The following is a 21,395-nucleotide window of genomic DNA, read 5'->3' as shown; positions in this document are numbered from 1 at the left end:
GTTGCAAGTTCCTATGGAGGAACAAGTTTGTATAGGTATTTCAAAGATGCCCAGAACTGAGCTAAACGTTGTATGTCTCCAACTCCTAGAAATAACTTCATGCCCCATCTCCCTTACTTCCAGCTAGTAAGGATCACAGAATTCCTAACAAAGTTTTGACACAGATTCCCAATTCGGGCTTTCAGAACATATAGCACGTTGCTGTAAGCAAGCACATTCTCATTCAAAGTTGCAAGTTACTATGTAGGAACAAGTTTGTATAGGTATTTCAAAGATGCCCAGAACTGAGCTAAACGTTATATGTCTCCAACTCCTAGAAATAACTTCATGCCCCATCTCCCTTACTTCCAGCTAGTAAGGATCACATAATTTCTAACAAAGTTTTGACACAGATTCCCAATTCGGGCATTCAGAACATATAGCACGTTGCTGTAAGCAAGCACATTCTCATTCAAAGTTGCAAGTTACTATGTAGGAACAGGTTTGTATAGGTATTTCAAAGATGCCCAGAACTGAGCTAAACTTGGTATGTCTCCAACTCCTAGAAATAACTTCATGCCCCATCTCCCTTACTTCCAGCTAGTAAGGATCACATAATTCCTAACAAAGTTTTGACACAGATTCCCAATTCGGGCATTCAGAACATGTAGCACGTTGCTGTAAGCAAGCACATTCTCATTCAAAGTTGCAAGTTACTATGTAGGAACATGTTTGTATAGGTATTTCAAAGATGCCCAGAACTGAGCTCAACTTGGTATGTCTCCAACTCCTAGAAATAACTTCATGCCCCATCTCCCTTACTTCCAGCAAGTAAGGATCACATAATTCCTAACAAAGTTTTGACACAGATTCCCAATTCGGGCATTCAGAACATATAGCACGTTGCTGTAAGCAAGCACATTCTCATTCAAAGTTGCAAGTTCCTATGAAGGAACAAGTTTATAGGTATTTCAAAGATGCCCAGAACTGAGCTAAACTTGGTATGTGTCCAACCTCTAATAATAACTTCCTGCCCCAACACCCTTACTTCCAGCTAGTAAGGATCACATACTTCCTAACAAACATTTGACACAGATTCCCAATTCGGGCATTCAGAACATATAGCACGTTGCTGTAAGCAAGCACATTCTCATTCAAAGTTGCAAGTTACTATGTAGGAACAAGTTTGTATAGATATTTCAAAGATGCCCAGAAGTGAGCTAAACTTGGTATGTGTCCAACCTCTAGAAATAACTTCATGCCCCAACACCCTTACTTCCAGCTAGTAAGGATCACATAATTCCTAACAAAGTTTTGACACAGATTCCCAATTCTGGCATTCAGAACCTGTATCACATTGCTGTCAGCAAGCACATTCTCATTCAAAGTTGCAAGTTACTATGTAGGAACAAGTTTGTATAGGTATTTCAAAGATGCACAGAACTGAGCTAAACGTTGTATGTCTCCAACTCCTAGAAATATCATCATGCCCCATCTCCCTTACTTCCAGCTAGTAAGGATCACATAATTCCTAACAAAGTTTTGACACAGATTCCCAATTCGGGCATTCAGAACATATAGCACGTTGCTGTAAGCAAGCACATTCTCATTCAAAGTTGCAAGTTCCTATGTAGGAACAAGTTTGTATAGGTATTTCAAAGATGCCCAGAACTGAGCTAAACGTTGTATGTCTCCAACTCCTAGAAATAACTTCATGCCCCATCTCCCTTACTTCCAGCTAGTAAGGATCACAGAATTCCTAACAAAGTTTTGACACAGATTCCCAATTCGGGCATTCAGAACATATAGCACGTTGCTGTAAGCAAGCACATTCTCATTCAAAGTTGCAAGTTACTATGTAGGAACAAGTTTGTATAGGTATTTCAAAGATGCCCAGAACTGAGCTAAACGTTGTATGTCTCCAACTCCTAGAAATAACTTCATGCCCCATCTCCCTTACTTCCAGCTAGTAAGGATCACATAATTTCTAACAAAGTTTTGACACAGATTCCCAATTCGGGCATTCAGAACATATAGCACGTTGCTGTAAGCAAGCACATTCTCATTCAAAGTTGCAAGTTACTATGTAGGAACAGGTTTGTATAGGTATTTCAAAGATGCCCAGAACTGAGCTAAAATTGGTATGTCTCCAACTCCTAGAAATAACTTCGTGCCCCATCTCCCTTACTTCCAGCTAGTAAGGATCACATAATTTCTAAACAACTTTTGACACAGATTCCCAATTCGGGCATTCAGAACATATAGCACGTTGCTGTAAGCAAGCACATTCTCATTCAAAGTTGCAAGTTACTATGTAGGAACAAGTTTGTATAGGTATTTCAAAGATGCACAGAACTGAGCTAAACTTGGTATGTATCCAACTCCTAGACATAACTTCATGCCCCATCTCCCTTACTTCCAGCTAGTAAGGATCACATAATTTCTAAACAACTTTTGACACAGATTCCCAATTCTGGCATTCAGAACATATAGCACGTTGCTGTAAGCAAGCACATTCTCATTCAAAGTTGCAAGTTACTATGTAGGAACAAGTTTGTATAGGTATTTCAAAGATGCCCAGAACTGAGCTAAACGTTGTATGTCTCCAACTACTAGAAATAACTTCATGCCCCATCTCCCTTACTTCCATCTAGTAAGGATCACATAATTCCTAACAAAGTTTTGAGACAGATTCCCAATTCGGGCATTCAGAACATATAGCACGTTGCTGTAAGCAAGCACATTCTCATTCAAAGTTTCAAGTTACGATGTAGGAACAAGTTTGTATAGGTATTTCAAAGATGCCAAGAACTGAGCTAAACTTGGCATGTGTCCAACTCCTAGAAATAACTTCATGCCCCATCTCCCTTACTTCCAGCTAGTAAGGATCACATAATTCCTAACAAACTTTTGACACAGATTCCCAATTCGGGCATTCAGAACATATAGCACGTTGCTGTAAGCAAGCACATTCTCATTCAAAGTTGCAAGTTACTATGTAGGAACAAGTTTGTATAGATATTTCAAAGATTCCCAGAAGTGAGCTATACTTGGTATGTCTCCAACTCCTAGAAATAACTTCATGCACCATCACCCTTACTTCCAGCTAGTAAGGATCACATAATTCCTAACAACGTTTTGACAGACATTCCCAATTCGGGCATTCAGAACATATAGCACGTTGCTGTAAGCAAGCACATTCTCATTCAAAGTTGCAAGTTACTATGTGGGAACAAGTTTGTATAGGTATTTCAAAGATGCCCAGAACTGAGCTAAACGTTGTATGTCTCCAACTCCTAGAAATAACTTCATGCCCCATCTCCCTTACTTCCAGCTAGTAAGGATCACATAATTCCTAACAAACTTTTGACACAGATTCCCAATTCGGGCATTCAGAACATGTAGCACGTTGCTGTAAGCAAGCACATTCTCATTCAAAGTTGCAAGTTACTATGTAGGAACAAGTTTGTATAGATATTTCAAAGATGCCCAGAACTGAGCTAAACTTGGTATGTCTCCAACTCCTAGAAATAACTTCATGCCCCATCTCCCTTACTTCCAGCTAGCAAGGATCACATAATTCCTGAGAAACATTTGACACAGATTCCCAATTCGGGCATTCAGAACATATAGCACGTTGCTGTAAGCAAGCACATTCTTATTCAAAGTTGCAAGTTCCTATGTAGGAAGAAGTTTGTATAGGTATTTCAAAGATGCCCAGAACTGAGCTAAACGTTGTATGTCTCCAACTCCTAGCAATAACTTCATGCCCCATCTCCCTTACTTCCAGCTAGTAAGGATCACATAATTCCTAAGAAACTTTTGACACAGATTCCCAATTCGGGCATTCAGAACATATAGCACGTTGCTGTAAGCAAGCACATTCTCATTCAAAGTTGCAAGTTACTATGTAGGAACAAGTTTGTATAGGTATTTCAAAGATGCCCAGAACTGAGCTAAAGGTTGTGTGTCTCCAACTCCTAGAAATAACTTCATGCCCCATCTCCCTTACTTCCAGCTAGTAAGGATCACATAATTCCTAACAAACTTTTGACACAGATTCCCAATTCGGGCATTCAGAACGTGTAGCACGTTGCTGTAAGCAAGCACATTCTCATTCAAAGTTGCAAGTTACTATGTAGGAACAAGTTTGTATAGGTATTTCAAAGATGCCCAGAACTGAGCTAAACGTTGTATGTCTCCAACTCCTAGAAATAACTTCATGCCCCATCTCCCTTACTTCCATCTAGTAAGGATCACATAATTCCTAACAAAGTTTTGACACAGATTCCCAATTCGGGCATTCAGAACATACAGCACGTTGCTGTAAGCAAGCACATTCTCATTCAAAGTTGCAAGTTCCTATGTAGGAACAAGTTTGTATAGGTATTTCAAAGATGCCCAGAACTGAGCTAAACTTGGCATGTGTCCAACTCCTAGAAATACTTCATGCCCCATCTCCCTTACTTCCAGCTAGTAAGGATCACATAATTCCTAACAAACTTTTGACACAGATTCCCAATTCGGGCATTCAGAACATATAGCACGTTGCTGTAAGCAAGCACATTCTCATTCAAAGTTGCAAGTTACTATGAAGGAACAAGTTTGTATAGGTATTTCAAAGATACCCAGAAGTGAGCTATACTTGGTATGTTTCCAACTCCTAGAAATAACTTCATGCCCCATCTCCCTTACTTCCAGCTAGTAAGGATCACATAATTCCTAACAACGTTTTGACACAGATTCCCAATTCGGGCATTCAGAACATATAGCACGTTGCTGTAAGCAAGCACATTCTCATTCAAAGTTGCAAGTTACTATGTAGGAACAAGTTTGTATAGGTATTTCAAAGATGCCCAGTACTGAGCTAAGGGTTGTGTTTCTTCAACTCCCAGAAATAACTTCATGCCCCATCTCCCTTCCTTCCAGCTAGTAAGGATCACATAATTCCTAAAAGAGTTTTGACACAGATTCCCAATTCGGGCATTCAGAACATATAGCATGTTGCTGTAAGCAAGCACATTCTCATTCAAAGTTGCAAGTTGCTATGCAGGAACAAGTTTGTATAGGTATTTCAAAGATGCCCAGAACTGAGCTAAACTTTGTATGTCTCCAACTCCTAGAAATAACTTCATGCCCCATCTCCCTTACTTCCAGCTAGTAAGGATCACATAATTCCTAACAAAGTTTTGACACAGATTCCCAATTCGGGCATTCAGAACATATAGCACGTTGCTGTAAGCAAGCACATTCTCATTCAAAGTTGCAAGTTACTATGTGGGAACAAGTTTGTATAGGTATTTCAAAGATGCCCAGAACTGAGCTAAACGTTGTATGTCTCCAACTCCTAGAAATAACTTCATGCCCCATCTCCCTTACTTCCAGCTAGTAAGGATCCCATAATTCCTAACAAACTTTTGACACAGATTCCCAATTCGGGCATTCAGAACATGTAGCAAGTTGCTGTAAGCAAGCACATTCTCATTCAAAGTTGCAAGTTACTATGTAGGAACAAGTTTGTATAGGTATTTCAAAGATGCCCAGAACTGAGCTAAACTTGGCATGTGTCCAACTCCTAGAAATACTTCATGCCCCATCTCCCTTACTTCCAGCTAGTAAGGATCACATAATTCCTAACAAACTTTTGACACAGATTCCCAATTCGGGCATTCGGAACATATAGCACGTTGCTGTAAGCAAGCACATTCTCATTCAAAGTTGCAAGTTACTATGAAGCAACAAGTTTGTATAGGTATTTCAAAGATACCCAGAACTTAGCTAAACTTGGTATGTCTCCAACTCCTAGAAATAACTTCATGCCCCATCTCCCTTACTTCCAGCTAGTAAGGATCACATAATTCCTAACAACGTTTTGACACAGATTCCCAATTCGGGCATTCAGAACATATAGCACGTTGCTGTAAGCAAGCACATTCTCATTCAAAGTTGCAAGTTACTATGTAGGAACAAGTTTGTATAGGTATTTCAAAGATGCCCAGTACTGAGCTAAGGGTTGTGTTTCTTCAACTCCCAGAAATAACTTCATGCCCCATCTCCCTTCCTTCCAGCTAGTAAGGATCACATAATTCCTAAAAGAGTTTTGACACAGATTCCCAATTCGGGCATTCAGAACATATAGCACGTTGCTGTAAGCAAGCACATTCTCATTCAAAGTTGCAAGTTACTATGAAGGAACAAGTTTATAGGTATTTCAAATATGCCCAGAACTGAGCTAATCTTGGTATGTGTCCAACCTCTAGAAATAACTTCCTGCCCCAACACCCTTACTTCCAGCTAGTAAGGATCACATAATTCCTAACAAACATTTGACACAGATTCCCAATTCGGGCATTGAGAACATATAGCACGTTGCTGTAAGCAAGCACATTCTCATTCAAAGTTGCAAGTTACTATGTGGGAACAAGTTTGTATAGGTATTTCAAAGATGCCCAGGACTGAGCTAAATTTGGTATGTCTCCAACTCCTAGAAATAACTTCATGCCCCATCTCCCTTACTTCCAGCTAGTAAGGGTCACACAATTCCTAACAAAGTTATGACACAGATTCCCAATTCGGGCATTCAGAACATATAGCACGTTGCTGTAAGCAAGCACATTCTCATTCAAAGTTGCAAGTTCCTATGAAGGAACAAGTTTATAGGTATTTCAAAGATGCCCAGAACTTAGCTAAACTTGGTATGTGTCCAACCTCTAGAAATAACTTCCTGCCCCAACACCCTTACTTCCAGCTAGTAAGGATCACATACTTCCTAACAAACATTTGACACAGATTCCCAATTCGGGCATTCAGAACATATAGCACGTTGCTGTAAGCAAGCACATTCTCATTCAAAGTTGCAAGTTCCTATGTAGGAACAAGTTTGTATAGGTATTTCAAAGATGCCCAGAACTGAGCTAAACGTTGTATGTCTCCAACTCCTAGAAATAACTTCATGCCCCATCTCCCTTACTTCCAGCTAGTAAGGATCACAGAATTCCTAACAAAGTTTTGACACAGATTCCCAATTCGGGCATTCAGAACGTATAGCACGTTGCTGTAAGCAAGCACATTCTCATTCAAAGTTGCAAGTTACTATGTAGGAACAAGTTTGTATAGGTATTTCAAAGATGCCCAGAACTGAGCTAAACGTTGTATGTCTCCAACTCCTAGAAATAACTTCATGCCCCATCTCCCTTACTTCGAGCTAGTAAGGATCACATAATTTCTAACAAAGTTTTGACACAGATTCCCAATTCGGGCATTCAGAACATATAGCACGTTGCTGTAAGCAAGCACATTCTCATTCAAAGTTGCAAGTTACTATGTAGGAACAGGTTTGTATAGGTATTTCAAAGATGCCCAGAACTGAGCTAAACTTGGTATGTCTCCAACTCCTAGAAATAACTTCATGCCCCATCTCCCTTACTTCCAGCTAGTAAAGATCACATAATTCCTAACAAAGTTTTGACACAGATTCCCAATTCGGGCATTCAGAACATGTAGCACGTTGCTGTAAGAAAGCACATTCTCATTCAAAGTTGCAAGTTACTATGTAGGAACAAGTTTGTATAGGTATTTCAAAGATGCCCAGACCTGAGCTAAACTTGGTATTTCTCCAAGTCCTAGAAATAACTTCATGCCCCATCTCCCTTACTTCCAGCTAGTAAGGATAACATAATTCCTAACAAAATTTTGACACAGATTCCCAATTCGGGCATTCAGAACATGTAGCACGTTGCTGTAAGCAAGCACATTCTCATTCAAAGTTGCAAATTACGATGTAGGAACAAGTTTGTATAGGTATTTCAAAGATGCCCAGAACTGAGCTAAACTTGGCATGTGTCCAACTCCTAGAAATAACTTCATGCCCCATCTCCCTTACTTCTAGATAGTAAGGATCACATAATTCCTAACAAACATTTAACACAGATTCCCAATTCGGGCATTCAGAACATATAGCACGTTGCTGTAAGCAAGCACATTCTCATTCAAAGTTGCAAGTTACTATGTAGGAACAAGTTTGTATAGGTATTTCAAAGATGCCCAGAAGTGAGCTATACTTGGTATGTCTCCAACTCCTAGAAATAACTTCATGCACCATCACCGTTACTTCCAGCTAGTAAGGATCACATAATTCCTAACAACGTTTTGACACACATTCCCAATTCGGGCATTCAGAACATATAGCACGTTGCTGTAAGCAAGCACATTCTCATTCAAAGTTGCAAGTTACTATGTAGGAACAAGTTTGTATAGGTATTTCAAAGATGCCCAGAACTGAGCTAAACGTTGTATGTCTCCAACTCCGAGAAATAACTTCATGCCCCATCTCCCTTACTTCCAGCTAGTAAGGATCACATAATTCCTAACAAAGTTTTGACACAGATTCCCAATTCGGGCATTCAGAACATATAGCACGTTGCTGTAAGCAAGCACATTCTCATTCAAAGTTGCAAGTTACTATGTAGGAACAAGTTTGTATAGGTATTTCAAAGATGCCCAGAACTGAGCTAAACTTGGTATGTCTCCAACTCCTAGAAATAACTTCATGCCCCATCTCCCTTACTTCCAGCTAGTAAGGATCACATAATTCCTAACAAACTTTTGACACAGATTCCCAATTCGGGCATTCAGAACATATAGCACGTTGCTGTAAGCAAGCACATTCTCATTCAAAGTTGCAAGTTACTATGAAGGAACAAGTTTGTATAGGTATTTCAAAGATACCCAGAACTTAGCTAAACTTGGTATGTCTCCAACTCCTAGAAATAACTTCATGCCCCATCTCCCTTACTTCCAGCTAGTAAGGATCACATAATTCCTAACAACGTTTTGACACAGATTCCCAATTCGGGCATTCAGAACATATAGCACGTTGCTGTAAGCAAGCACATTCTCATTCAAAGTTGCAAGTTACTATGTAGGAACAAGTTTGTATAGGTATTTCAAAGATGCCCAGTACTGAGCTAAGGGTTGTGTTTCTTCAACTCCCAGAAATAACTTCATGCCCCATCTCCCTTCCTTCCAGCTAGTAAGGATCACATAATTCCTAAAAGAGTTTTGACACAGATTCCCAATTCGGGCATTCAGAACATATAGCACGTTGCTGTAAGCAAGCACATTCTCATTCAAAGTTGCAAGTTACTATGTAGAAACAAGTTTGTATAGGTATTTCAAAGATGCCCAGAACTGAGCTAAACGTTGTATGTCTCCATCTCCTAGCAATAACTTCATACCCCATCTCCCTTACTTCCAGCTAGTAAGGATCACATAATTCCTAAGAAACTTTTGACACAGATTCCCAATTCGGGCATTCAGAACATGTAGCACGTTGCTGTAAGCAAGCTCATTGTCATTCAAAGTTTCAAGTTACTATGTAGGAACAAGTCTGTATAGGTATTTCAAAGATGCCCAGAACTGAGCTAAACTTGGTATGTCTCCAACTGCTAGAAATAACTTCATGCCCCATCTCCCTTACTTCCAGCTAGTAAGGATCACATAATTCCTAACAAAGTTTTGACACAGATTCCCAATTCGAGCATTCAGAACATATAGCACGTTGCTGTAAGCAAGCACATTCTCATTCAAAGTTGCAAGTTACAATGTAGGAACAAGTTTGTATAGGTATTTCAAAGATGCCCAGAACTCAGCTAAAGGTTGTGTGTCTCCAACTCCTAGAAATAACTTCATGCCCCATCTCCCTTACTTCCAGCTAGTAAGGATCACATAATTCGTAGCAAAGTTTTGACACAGATTCCCAATTCGGGCATTCAGAACATATAGCACGTTGCTGTAAGCAAGCACATTCTCATTCAATGTTGCAAGTTACTATGTAGGAACAAGTTTGTATAGGTATTTCAAAGTTGCCCAGAACTGAGCTAAACTTGGTATGTCTCCAACTCCTGGAAATAACTTCATGCCCCATCTCCCTTACTTCCAGCTAGTAAGGATCACATAATTCCTAACAAAGTTTTGACACAGATTCCCAATTCGGGCATTCAGAACATATAGCACGTTGCTGTAAGCAAGCACATTCTCATTCAAAGATGCAAGTTACTATGTGGGAACAAGTTTGTATAGGTATTTCAAAGATGCCCAGGACTGAGCTAAATTTGGTATGTCTCCAACTCCTAGAAATAACTTCATGCTCCATCTCCCTTACTTCCAGCTAGTAAGGATCACATAATTCCTAACAAAGTTTTGACACAGATTCACAATTCGCGCATTCAGAACATATAGCACGTTGCTGTAAGCAAGCACATTCTCATTCAAAGTTGCAAGTTACTATGAAGGAACAAGTTTATAGGTATTTCAAATATGCCCAGAACTGAGCTAATCTTGGTATGTGTCCAACCTCTAGAAATAACTTCCTGCCCCAACACCTTACTTCCAGCTAGTAAGGATCACATAATTCCTAACAAACATTTGACACAGATTCCCAATTCGGGCATTCAGAACATATAGCACGTTGCTGTAAGCAAGCACATTCTCATTCAAAGTTGCAAGTTACTATGTGGGAACAAGTTTGTATAGGTATTTCAAAGATGCCCAGGACTGAGCTAAATTTGGTATGTCTCCAACTCCTAGAAATAACTTCATGCCCCATCTCCCTTACTTCCAGCTAGTAAGGGTCACATAATTCCTAACAAAGTTTTGACACAGATTCCCAATTCGGGCATTCAGAACATATAGCACGTTGCTGTAAGCAAGCACATTCTCATTCAAAGTTGCAAGTTCCTAAGAAGGAACAAGTTTATAGGTATTTCAAAGATGCCCAGAACTGAGCTAAACTTGGTATGTGTCCAACCTCTAGAAATAACTTCCTGCCCCAACACCCTTACTTCCAGCTAGTAAGGATCACATACTTCCTAACAAACATTTGACACAGATTCCCAATTCGGGCATTCAGAACATATAGCACGTTGCTGTAAGCAAGCACATTCTCATTCAAAGTTGCAAGTTACTATGTAGGAACAAGTTTGTATAGGTATTTCAAAGATGCCCAGAAGTAAGCTAAACTTGGTATGTGTCCAACCTCTAGAAATAACTTCATGCCCCAACACCCTTACTTCAGGCTAGTAAGGATCACATAATTCCTAACAAAGTTTTGACACAGATTCCCAATTCTGGCATTAAGAACATATATCACATTGCTGTAAGCAAGCACATTCTCATTCAAATTTGCAAGTTACTATGTAGGAACAAGTTTGTATAGGTATTTCAAAGATGCACAGAACTGAGCTAAACTTGGTATGTCTCCAACTCCTAGACATAACTTCATGCCCCATCTCCCTTACTTCCAGCTAGTAAGGATCACATAATTTCTAAACAACTTTTGACACAGATTCCCAATTCGGGCATTCAGAACATATAGCACGTTGCTGTAAGCAAGCACATTCTCATTCAAAGTTGCAAGTTCCTATGTAGGAACAAGTTTGTATAGGTATTTCAAAGATGCCCAGAACTGAGCTAAACTTTGTATGTCTCCAACTCCTAGAAATAACTTCATGCCCCATCTCCCTTACTTCCAGCTAGTAAGGATCACAGAATTCCTAACAAAGTTTTGACACAGATTCCCAATTCGGGCATTCAGAACGTATAGCACGTTGCTGTAAGCAAGCACATTCTCATTCAAAGTTGCAAGTTACTATGTAGGAACAAGTTTGTATAGGTATTTCAAAGATGCCCAGAACTGAGCTAAACGTTGTATGTCTAAAACTCCTAGAAATAACTTCATGCCCCATCTCCCTTACTTCCAGCTAGTAAGGATCACATAATTTCTAACAAAGTTTTGACACAGATTCCCAATTCGGGCATTCAGAACATATAGCACGTTGCTGTAAGCAAGCACATTCTCATTCAAAGTTGCAAGTTACTATGTAGGAACAGGTTTGTATAGGTATTTCAAAGATGCCCAGAACTGAGCTAAACTTGGTATGTCTCCAACTCCTAGAAATAACTTCATGCCCCATCTCCCTTACTTCCAGCTAGTAAGGATCACATAATTCCTAACAAAGTTTTGACACAGATTCCCAATTCGGGCATTCAGAACATGTAGCACGTTGCTGTAAGAAAGCACATTCTCATTCAAAGTTGCAAGTTACTATGTAGGAAAAAGTTTGTATAGGTATTTCAAAGATGCCCAGAACTGAGCTAAACTTGGTATTTCTCCAAGTCCTAGAAATAACTTCATGCCCCATCTCCCTTACTTCCAGCTAGTAAGGATCACATAATTCCTAACAGAATTTTGACACAGATTCCCAATTCGGGCATTCAGAACATGTAGCACGTTGCTATAAGCAAGCACATTCTCATTCAATGTTGCAAGTTACTACGTAGGAACAAGTTTGTAAAGGTATTTCAAAGATGCCCAGAACTGAGCTAAACGTTGTATGTTTCCAACTCCTAGAAATAACTTCATGCCCCATCTCCCTTACTTCCATCTAGTAAGGATCACATAATTCCTAACAAAGTTTTGACACAGATTCCCAATTCGGGCATTCAGAACATATAGCACGTTGCTGTAAGCAAGCACATTCTCATTCAAAGTTGCAAATAACGATGTAGGAACAAGTTTGTATAGGTATTTCAAAGATGCCCAGAACTGAGCTAAACTTGGCATGTGTCCAACTCCTAGAAATAACTTCATTCCCCATCTCCCTTACTTCTAGCTAGTAAGGATCACATAATTCCTAACAAACATTTGACACAGATTCCCAATTCGGGCATTCAGAACATATAGCACGTTGCTGTAAGCAAGCACATTCTCATTCAAAGTTGCAAATTACTATGTAGGAACAAGTTTGTATAGGTATTTCAAAGATGCCCAGAAGTGAGCTATACTTGGTATGTCTCCAACTCCTAGAAATAACTTCATGCACCATCACCGTTACTTCCAGCTAGTAAGGATCACATAATTCCTAACAACGTTTTGACACACATTACCATTTCGGGCATTCAGAACATATAGCACGTTGCTGTAAGCAAGCACATTCTCATTCAAAGTTGCAAGTTACTATGTAGGAACAAGTTTGTATAGGTATTTCAAAGATGCCCAGTACTGAGCTAAGGGTTGTGTTTCTTCAACTCACAGAAATAACTTCATGCCCCATCTCCCTTCCTTCCAGCTAGTAGGGTCACATAATTCCTGAAAGAGTTTTGACACAGATTCCCAATTCGGGCATTCAGAAAATATAGCACGTTGCTGTAAGCAAGCACATTCTCATTCAAAGTTGCAAGTTACTATGTAGGAACAAGTTTGTATAGGTATTTCAAAGATGCCCAGAACTGAGCTAAACGTTGTATGTCTCCAACTCCTAGAAATAACTTCATGCCCCATCTCCCTTACTTCCAGCTAGTAAGGATCACATAATTCCTAACAAAGTTTTGACACAGATTCCCAATTCGGGAATTCAGAACATATAGCACGTTGCTGTAAGCAAGCACATTCTCATTCAAAGTTGCAAGTTACTATGTCGGAACAAGTTTGTATAGGTATTTGAAAGATGCCCAGAACTGAGCTAAACTTGGTATGTCTCCAACTCCTAGAAATAACTTCATGCCCCATCTCCCTTACTTCCAGCCAATAAGGATCACATAATTCCTAACAAAGTTTTGACACAGATTCCCAATTCAGGCATTCAGAACATATAGAACGTTGCTGTAAGCAAGCACATTCTCATTCAAAGTTGCAAGTTACTATGTAGGAACAAGTTTGTATAGATATTTCAAAGATGCCCAGAACTGAGTTGAACTTGGTATGTCTCCAACTCCTAGAAATAACTTCATGCCCCATCTCCGTTACTTCCAGCTAGTAAGGATCACATAATTCCTAAGAAACTTTTGACACAGATTCCCAATTCGGGCATTCAGAACATATAGCACGTTGCTGTAAGCAAGCACATTCTCATTCAAAGTGGCAAGTTACTATGTAGGAACAAGTTTGTATAGGTATTTCAAAGATGCCCAGAACTGAGCTAAACTTGGTATGTCTCCAACTCCTAGAAATAACTTCATGCCCCATCTCCCTTACTTACACCTAGCAAGGATCACATAATTCCTAAGAAACTTTTGACACAGATTCCCAATTCGGGCATTCAGAACATATAGCACGTTGCTATAAGCAAGCACATTCTCATTCAAAGTTGCAAGTTACTATGTAGGAACAAGTTTGTATAGGTATTTCAAAGATGCCCAGAACTGAGCTAAACGTTGTATGTCTCCAACTCCTAGCAATAACTTCATGCCCCATCTCCCTTACTTCCAGCTAGTAAGGATCACATAATTCCTAAGAAACTTTTGACACAGATTCCCAATTCGGGCATTCAGAACATATAGCACGTTGCTGTAAGCAAGCACATTCTCATTCAAAGTTGCAAGTTACTATGTAGGAACAAGTTTGTATAGGTATTTCAAAGATGCCCAGTACTGAGCTAAGGGTTGTGTTTCTTCAACTCCCAGAAATAACTTCATGCCCCATCTCCCTTCCTTCCAGCTAGTAAGGATCACATAATTCCTAAAAGAGTTTTGACACAGATTCCCAATTCGGGCATTCAGAACATATAGCACGTTGCTGTAAGCAAGCACATTCTCATTCAAAGTTGCAAGTTACTATGTAGAAACAAGTTTGTATAGGTATTTCAAAGATGCCCAGAACTGAGCTAAACGTTGTATGTCTCCATCTCCTAGCAATAACTTCATAACCCATCTCCCTTACTTCCAGCTAGTAAGGATCACATAATTCCTAAGAAACTTTTGACACAGATTCCCAATTCGGGCATTCAGAACATGTAGCACGTTGCTGTAAGCAAGCTCATTGTCATTCAAAGTTTCAAGTTACTATGTAGGAACAAGTCTGTATAGGTATTTCAAAGATGCCCAGAACTGAGCTAAACTTGGTATGTCTCCAACTGCTAGAAATAACTTCATGCCCCATCTCCCTTACTTCCAGCTAGTAAGGATCACATAATTCCTAACAAAGTTTTGACACAGATTCCCAATTCGAGCATTCAGAACATATAGCACGTTGCTGTAAGCAAGCACATTCTCATTCAAAGTTGCAAGTTACAATGTAGGAACAAGTTTGTATAGGTATTTCAAAGATGCCCAGAACTCAGCTAAAGGTTGTGTGTCTCCAACTCCTAGAAATAACTTCATGCCCCATCTCCCTTACTTCCAGCTAGTAAGGATCACATAATTCGTAGCAAAGTTTTGACACAGATTCCCAATTCGGGCATTCAGAACATATAGCACGTTGCTGTAAGCAAGCACATTCTCATTCAATGTTGCAAGTTACTATGTAGGAACAAGTTTGTATAGGTATTTCAAAGTTGCCCAGAACTGAGCTAAACTTGGTATGTCTCCAACTCCTGGAAATAACTTCATGCCCCATCTCCCTTACTTCCAGCTAGTAAGGATCACATAATTCCTAACAAAGTTTTGACACAGATTCCCAATTCGGGCATTCAGAACATATAGCACGTTGCTGTAAGCAAGCACATTCTCATTCAAAGATGCAAGTTACTATGTGGGAACAAGTTTGTATAGGTATTTCAAAGATGCCCAGGACTGAGCTAAATTTGGTATGTCTCCAACTCCTAGAAATAACTTCATGCTCCATCTCCCTTACTTCCAGCTAGTAAGGATCACATAATTCCTAACAAAGTTTTGACACAGATTCACAATTCGCGCATTCAGAACATATAGCACGTTGCTGTAAGCAAGCACATTCTCATTCAAAGTTGCAAGTTACTATGAAGGAACAAGTTTATAGGTATTTCAAATATGCCCAGAACTGAGCTAATCTTGGTATGTGTCCAACCTCTAGAAATAACTTCCTGCCCCAACACCCTTACTTCCAGCTAGTAAGGATCACATAATTCCTAACAAACATTTGACACAGATTCCCAATTCGGGCATTCAGAACATATAGCACGTTGCTGTAAGCAAGCACATTCTCATTCAAAGTTGCAAGTTACTATGTGGGAACAAGTTTGTATAGGTATTTCAAAGATGCCCAGGACTGAGCTAAATTTGGTATGTCTCCAACTCCTAGAAATAACTTCATGCCCCATCTCCCTTACTTCCAGCTAGTAAGGGTCACATAATTCCTAACAAAGTTTTGACACAGATTCCCAATTCGGGCATTCAGAACATATAGCACGTTGCTGTAAGCAAGCACATTCTCATTCAAAGTTGCAAGTTCCTATGAAGGAACAAGTTTATAGGTATTTCAAAGATGCCCAGAACTGAGGTAAACTTGGTATGTGTCCAACCTCTAGAAATAACTTCCTGCCCCAACACCCTTACTTCCAGCTAGTAAGGATCACATACTTCCTAACAAACATTTGACACAGATTCCCAATTCCGGCATTCAGAACATATAGCACGTTGCTGTAAGCAAGCACATTCTCATTCAAAGTTGCAAGTTACTATGTAGGAACAAGTTTGTATAGGTATTTCAAAGATGCCCAGAAGTAAGCTAAACTTGGTATGTGTCCAACCTCTAGAAATAACTTCATGCCCCAACACCCTTACTTCAGGCTAGTAAGGATCACATAATTCCTAACAAAGTTTTGACACAGATTCCCAATTCTGGCATTAAGAACATATATCACATTGCTGTAAGCAAGCACATTCTCATTCAAATTTGCAAGTTACTATGTAGGAACAAGTTTGTATAGGTATTTCAAAGATGCACAGAACTGAGCTAAACTTGGTATGTCTCCAACTCCTAGACATAACTTCATGCCCCATCTCCCTTACTTCCAGCTAGTAAGGATCACATAATTTCTAAACAACTTTTGACACAGATTCCCAATTCGGGCATTCAGAACATATAGCACGTTGCTGTAAGCAAGCACATTCTCATTCAAAGTTGCAAGTTCCTATGTAGGAACAAGTTTGTATAGGTATTTCAAAGATGCCCAGAACTGAGCTAAACTTTGTATGTCTCCAACTCCTAGAAATAACTTCATGCCCCATCTCCCTTACTTCCAGCTAGTAAGGATCACAGAATTCCTAAGAAACTTTTGACACAGATTCCCAATTCGGGCATTCAGAACGTATAGCACGTTGCTGTAAGCAAGCACATTCTCATTCAAAGTTGCAAGTTACTATGTAGGAACAAGTTTGTATAGGTATTTCAAAGATGCCCAGAACTGAGCTAAACGTTGTATGTCTAAAACTCCTAGAAATAACTTCATGCCCCATCTCCCTTACTTCCAGCTAGTAAGGATCACATAATTTCTAACAAAGTTTTGACACAGATTCCCAATTCGGGCATTCAGAACATATAGCACGTTGCTGTAAGCAAGCACATTCTCATTCAAAGTTGCAAGTTACTATGTAGGAACAGGTTTGTATAGGTATTTCAAAGATGCCCAGAACTGAGCTAAACTTGGTATGTCTCCAACTCCTAGAAATAACTTCATGCCCCATCTCCCTTACTTCCAGCTAGTAAGGATCACATAATTCCTAACAAAGTTTTGACACAGATTCCCAATTCGGGCATTCAGAACATGTAGCACGTTGCTGTAAGAAAGCACATTCTCATTCAAAGTTGCAAGTTACTATGTAGGAAAAAGTTTGTATAGGTATTTCAAAGATGCCCAGAACTGAGCTAAACTTGGTATTTCTCCAAGTCCTAGAAATAACTTCATGCCCCATCTCCCTTACTTCCAGCTAGTAAGGATCACATAATTCCTAACAGAATTTTGACACAGATTCCCAATTCGGGCATTCAGAACATGTAGCACGTTGCTATAAGCAAGCACATTCTCATTCAATGTTGCAAGTTACTACGTAGGAACAAGTTTGTAAAGGTATTTCAAAGATGCCCAGAACTGAGCTAAACGTTGTATGTTTCCAACTCCTAGAAATAACTTCATGCCCCATCTCCCTTACTTCCATCTAGTAAGGATCACATAATTCCTAACAAAGTTTTGACACAGATTCCCAATTCGGGCATTCAGAACATATAGCACGTTGCTGTAAGCAAGCACATTCTCATTCAAAGTTGCAAATAACGATGTAGGAACAAGTTTGTATAGGTATTTCAAAGATGCCCAGAACTGAGCTAAACTTGGCATGTGTCCAACTCCTAGAAATAACTTCATTCCCCATCTCCCTTACTTCTAGCTAGTAAGGATCACATAATTCCTAACAAACATTTGACACAGATTCCCAATTCGGGCATTCAGAACATATAGCACGTTGCTGTAAGCAAGCACATTCTCATTCAAAGTTGCAAATTACTATGTAGGAACAAGTTTGTATAGGTATTTCAAAGATGCCCAGAAGTGAGCTATACTTGGTATGTCTCCAACTCCTAGAAATAACTTCATGCACCATCACCGTTACTTCCAGCTAGTAAGGATCACATAATTCCTAACAACGTTTTGACACACATTACCATTTCGGGCATTCAGAACATATAGCACGTTGCTGTAAGCAAGCACATTCTCATTCAAAGTTGCAAGTTACTATGTAGGAACAAGTTTGTATAGGTATTTCAAAGATGCCCAGTACTGAGCTAAGGGTTGTGTTTCTTCAACTCACAGAAATAACTTCATGCCCCATCTCCCTTCCTTCCAGCTAGTAGGGTCACATAATTCCTGAAAGAGTTTTGACACAGATTCCCAATTCGGGCATTCAGAACATATAGCACGTTGCTGTAAGCAAGCACATTCTCATTCAAAGTTGCAAGTTACTATGTAGGAACAAGTTTGTATAGGTATTTCAAAGATGCCCAGAACTGAGCTAAACGTTGTATGTCTCCAACTCCTAGAAATAACTTCATGCCCCATCTCCCTTACTTCCAGCTAGTAAGGATCACATAATTCCTAACAAAGTTTTGACACAGATTCCCAATTCGGGAATTCAGAACATATAGCACGTTGCTGTAAGCATGCACATTCTCATTCAAAGTTGCAAGTTACTATGTCGGAACAAGTTTGTATAGGTATTTGAAAGATGCCCAGAACTGAGCTAAACTTGGTATGTCTCCAACTCCTAGAAATAACTTCATGCCCCATCTCCCTTACTTCCAGCCAATAAGGATCACATAATTCCTAACAAAGTTTTGACACAGATTCCCAATTCAGGCATTCAGAACATATAGAACGTTGCTGTAAGCAAGCACATTCTCATTCAAAGTTGCAAGTTACTATGTAGGAACAAGTTTGTATAGATATTTCAAAGATGCCCAGAACTGAGCTGAACTTGGTATGTCTCCAACTCCTAGAAATAACTTCATGCCCCATCTCCGTTACTTCCAGCTAGTAAGGATCACATAATTCCTAAGAAACTTTTGACACAGATTCCCAATTCGGGCATTCAGAACATATAGCACGTTGCTGTAAGCAAGCACATTCTCATTCAAAGTGGCAAGTTACTATGTAGGAACAAGTTTGTATAGGTATTTCAAAGATGCCCAGAACTGAGCTAAACTTGGTATGTCTCCAACTCCTAGAAATAACTTCATGCCCCATCTCCCTTACTTACACCTAGCAAGGATCACATAATTCCTAAGAAACTTTTGACACAGATTCCCAATTCGGGCATTCAGAACATATAGCACGTTGCTATAAGCAAGCACATTCTCATTCAAAGTTGCAAGTTACTATGTAGGAACAAGTTTGTATAGGTATTTCAAAGATGCCCAGAACTGAGCTAAACGTTGTATGTCTCCAACTCCTAGCAATAACTTCATGCCCCATCTCCCTTACTTCCAGCTAGTAAGGATCACATAATTCCTAAGAAACTTTTGACACAGATTCCCAATTCGGGCATTCAGAACATATAGCACGTTGCTGTAAGCAAGCACATTCTCATTCAAAGTTGCAAGTTACTATGTAGGAACAAGTTTGTATAGGTATTTCAAAGATGCCCAGAACTGAGCTAAACTTGGTATGTCTCCAACTCCTAGAAATAACTTCATGCCCCATCTCCCTTACTTCCCTCTATTAAGTATCACATAATTCCTAACAAAGTTTTGACACAGATTCCCAATTCGGGCATTCAGAACATACAGCACGTTGCTGTAAGCAAGCACATTCTCATTCAAAGTTGCAAGTTCCTATGTAGGAACAAGTTTGTATAGGTATTTCAATGATGCCCAGAACTGAGCTAAACTTGGCATGTGTCCAACTCCTAGAAATACTTCATGCCCCATCTCCCTTACTTCCAGCTAGTAAGGATCACATAATTCCTAACAAACTTTTGACACAGATTCCCAATTCGGGCATTCAGAACATATAGCACGTTGCTGTAAGCAAGCACATTCTCATTCAAAGTTGCAAGTTACTATGAAGGAACAAGTTTGTATAGGTATTTCAAAGATACCCAGGACTTAGCTAAACTTGGTATGTCTCCAACTCCTAGAAATAACTTCATGCCCCATCTCCCTTACTTCCAGCTAGTAAGGATCACATAATTCCTAACAACATTTTGACACAGATCCCCAATTCGGGCATTCAGAACATATAGCACGTTGCTGTAAGCAAGCACATTCTCATTCAAAGTTGCAAGTTACTATGTAGGAACAAGTTTGTATAGGTATTTCAAAGATGCCCAGTACTGAGCTAAGGGTTGTGTTTCTTCAACTCCCAGAAATAACTTCATGCCCCATCTCCCTTCCTTCCAGCTAGTAAGGATCACATAATTCCTAAAAGATTTTTGACACAGATTCCCAATTCGGGCATTCAGAACATATAGCACGTTGCTGTAAGCAAGCACATTCTCATTCAAAGTTGCAAGTTACTATGTAGAAACAAGTTTGTATAGGTATTTCAAAGATGCCCAGAACTGAGCTAAACGTTGTATGTCTCCATCTCCTAGCAATAACTTCCTACCCCATATCCCTTCCTTCCAGCTAGTAAGGATCACATAATTCCTAAGAAACTTTTGACACAGATTCCCAATTCGGGCATTCAGAACATGTAGCACGTTGCTGTAAGCAAGATCATTGTCATTCAAAGTTTCAAGTTACTATGTAGGAACAAGTCTGTATAGGTATTTCAAAGATGCCCAGAACTGAGCTAAACTTGGTATGTCTCCAACTGCTAGAAATAACTTCATGCCCCATCTCCCTTACTTCCAGCTAGTAAGGATGACATAATTCCTAACAAAGTTTTGACACAGATTCCCAATTCGGGCATTCAGAACATATAGCACGTTGCTGTAAGCAAGCACATTCTCATTCAAAGTTGCAAGTTACAATGTAGGAACAAGTTTGTATAGGTATTTCAAAGATGCCCAGAACTGAGCTAAACGTTGTGTGTCTCCAACTCCTAGAAATAACTTCATGCCCCACCTCCCTTACTTCCAGCTAGTAAGGATCACATAATTCGTAGCAAAGTTTTGACACAGATTCCCAGTTCGGGCATTCAGAACATATAGCACGTTGCTGTAAGCAA

The sequence above is a fragment of the Diceros bicornis genome, chromosome 41 (genome assembly GCF_020826845.1).
Source record: "Diceros bicornis minor isolate mBicDic1 chromosome 41, mDicBic1.mat.cur, whole genome shotgun sequence".
NCBI classification, from domain to species: domain Eukaryota; kingdom Metazoa; phylum Chordata; class Mammalia; order Perissodactyla; family Rhinocerotidae; genus Diceros; species Diceros bicornis.
This window is presented reverse-complemented; position numbering follows the sequence as displayed.